At 46.8% G+C, this 3,392-nt stretch overlaps 1 non-coding gene across 1 annotated transcript; it reads left to right on the top strand.

Moving 5' to 3' along the window:
* Window positions 1-826: 826 nt before the first annotated feature.
* On the top strand, window positions 827-899 carry TRNAR-CCU (transfer RNA arginine (anticodon CCU)). Its single transcript has one exon. It is a non-coding gene; the product is annotated as a tRNA-Arg (tRNA).
* The last annotated feature ends 2,493 nt before the right edge of the window (window positions 900-3,392 follow it).

A 3,392-nucleotide genomic window follows, 5' to 3' on the forward strand; every position in this document is an offset into this window, starting at 1 on the left:
AAGGGGAGGGCTTCGTGATCCATGGGAATTAATTCCATCTCTCCATTTCTGAGCCCTGACTCTATACGAGAGTATTCATTTAGGGTTTTCTCCGTTGTAAGCAACAGATGCGAACTCTGGATGCCATCAGCAAAGCAGGACTTTCTTGGAAGATTACTGGGTAGCTCACAAAGCCTCAAGAATGGACTCAGAAAACAAGAAGCAGAGCACTGTGTCCAAAAGCTGGAACAAATGATGACACTCTTCAAGGCATCACAGTCTGGATGAATCAGCTCCAACCATTTTTAGTCCTTGCATCACTCCATCAAGACTTCCATTTTCTGAGGAGCCCAGACGATCTTCCTGGGTCTCATACTCGCTCCCTGACTTGGGGAGGATGGACCTTTGATTGACATGCCCACCCTTGGGAGAGGGATGGCTTCCCCAGAGCAAAAGCAGACAAATGTTACTGGAGCGAAGGGGAAATGGAGACCAAGCAGGTGGAAATCACAGATGTCTGCCCCTGTAGGGGAAGCACTAGGGCTCACAGCTGAAATGGACACGGTCAGAGGACAACCACAGTATGCATGGTTGAGTGTCCCTCCGTATCCTAGTCCACCCTCCTTCCTCAGGCACAGGATGCTTCGGGGGGGGGGGGGGGGGGCGGGTAGGGAACAACTTGATGAAAACGGCCTTTTAAGAAGAGTAGTTAAGCTGAAAGTCCTGGGCATGACACAGTACTTCCAAGTGGTTCTTCTATACCCATTCTTGCTCACCACTACCCAAGTTCAATCTCCCCCGCCCCGCAGCAGTCAGCTGACTGCTTCTAAAACTCACCTCCAGGGCTTCCCTGGTGGTCCAGTGGCTAAGACTCTGCACTCCTAATGCAGGGGGCCCAGGTTTGATCCCTGGTCGGGAAGGTAAGATCCCACATGCTGCAATGAAAATCCCGCGTCCTGCAACTAAGACCCAGAGCAGTGAAGAGGAGAGGAGAGGAGAGGATAAAAATTTTAAAAATAAAATAAAAAATTCACTTCCAATCATGTCCATCCCCCAGTTTAAGCCCTTCCCTGGTTCCACACTCTCCCTTATACAAGTGTCACATTATGTATTAGAGATGTCAGGGTCTGATTTCAATCTGCCTCACTTTCTACCCTCGCTCCCTGGTTCCAAGTCCCCAAATGCGACAAGTTCCCTCCTCCCTCGGAGACTTGGCACAGCCCATTCTTCCTGAATTTCTCTTCCTCCTCCCCCCTTCCTACGCCCTGCTTCCCCTTCATTTGGCGAATGCCTTCCCACCTGTTTGAGTTTACAAGGGCTGCCATGGTAAAGCACCACAAACTGAGCAGCTGAAACATAGTTCTGGTGTTGGGTCACAATTCTAGATGCTAGACGTCCAAGATCAAGGTGTGGACAGGGTCAGGCTCCTTTTGAAGGTGCTTGGGAAGGATGCCTCCATGCCTCTCCCCTCACTTCTGGGAGTCTGCGGCCAATCTCTGGAGCTCCTTGACTTGCAGATGCCTCACTCTGAACTCTGACTTCATATTCTCAAGGGCATTCTCCCTGAGTGCATGTCTGTCTCCAAATTTCCCCTTTTAATAAGGACACCAGTCATATTGCATTAGGGGCCCACCCTGTTGCAGGATGACTTTATCTTAACTAACTGCATCTACAATGACCCCACTTCCAAATAAGGGTAAGACTTCAACATATAAATTGGGGGATTAGGGGAGGACACAGTTCAACCCACAATGCCATCCTTCAAGTCTGAAAGTTAAATGTCACTTACACGAGACAGTCTTCCCTGACTCCCCAGACCAAGCAGGCCCCTCACACACACCCCCATACTCATTATACCTACACTTTCCCTTTGTAGCACGTCTCAGACCTCACACCAGTTCTTTGTTTTATGTTTCTCTCCCACCACCAGATTAAGTCCCATGGTTTAGGGACTGTACTCCTCCTTTATACAGTATTTCCCATGACCAGCACATAGTAGGACCTCCACCCATATTTGCAACGAATGAACCAGGCACAAACTAGCCACAAACAGGGTAGTGTGATGTTTACAGGCTCAGGTTTCAGAGGCAGACCAACTGGGTTTGAATCCCACCTCCACCCCTTCCTAGAGGAATGATCTTGGCCCATGACTCAGTCTTCCCCTCTGTAAAATAGGCACAATAAGGGTACCTCCTTCCTCAGGGTGTTCAGTGAATTAATACACTTGGGAAAATATGGACACGGGTGCCTGATGCAGGGCAAGAACATAATGATATAGTCCTTCAGCCAGGGAACGCCAAAATAAGCATATGAGTGACTTTGCTGTGACAAAAACCATGTGGCTTTTACTAACTTTCAAGGCACTGCGCTCTCATTTCACAAGGTCACCAGCCCCAGTCTCCTTCCATGCCCGCATTTTGTATTTCTGGTTGGTTTGGCCTTGCTTCTCCCTGGAATACAATTTCAGGCGGTTTGGGAAGAGATGATGTTCCTTGAAACTTCCGCCCCATGGCTCTCCTGAGATTGCTCAGAGATAGAAAAGTAGATTTGGCTGTGTTCAGAACCTGTTTGAACATTCGTTGCACATACTTCAAAAACCCGATCCCTTGGACTTCTCACCCATTTACTCTTGGCAGAAAGCAGCTTCCTGCTTCTGCAACGTTAAGGCTTTCAAGCTTAGGGGAAAAGGCTTTTTGGACAACAAACAGCCCTTTAAAAACAATATTTTGATGAGTTAAGTGTAAATGAATCAGAAACACATGGATTACGCTTCTCTTGAAGTACACATGGGTTTAATAATTATCAGAGGAGCGGGAGAAGGGAAATGGGGCTGGAAAAGCCGTGTCTTGGGTTTTATCAAATCTAAAATGTTCGAGAAGTAATTCAAGACATTCCACACACCCCCAAATGTAGCCAGATTTTCCGATTCCACTTCCAAGGAGCCACACAGGATCTTTCTAGTAACGATTTGAGTGTTCCAAAGAGCCAGGTTTTCATGGCTTCTCATTGGCTGGGCATGAAGCTATGATTTATGAGACCATTCAAAGATTTATATATTGCCATTATAACAAATTCCTTCCAAACTGAACGGCACCCAAATGCAGCTTTATAAATATCTTTCCTGTTAGAAGCCTCTTTCTATTCACAAAACTCTCCTTCTTTGCTTTTTTTCCCCCCAGCCCCCCTTAAGCCACAGATTCCCCCACGAGGTCTCAGACCAATGAAGAGTGAGGGAATTAATTTTACCACGGCTGAAACGTGTTTCACTTTGGATTGAGTTTTAAATGACTTGGGTCTATATAAGCTGCGGGTCATAAGAAGGTTATAGCTAAAGGGCTCATAAGTTAGGTGAAGGGTGGAAGGGGTGGAATTTTATAAATGCTTATTGCTTTCATAAAAAGAAAAGCTAAGTT

The sequence above is a fragment of the Hippopotamus amphibius genome, chromosome 8 (genome assembly GCF_030028045.1).
Source record: "Hippopotamus amphibius kiboko isolate mHipAmp2 chromosome 8, mHipAmp2.hap2, whole genome shotgun sequence".
NCBI classification, from domain to species: domain Eukaryota; kingdom Metazoa; phylum Chordata; class Mammalia; order Artiodactyla; family Hippopotamidae; genus Hippopotamus; species Hippopotamus amphibius.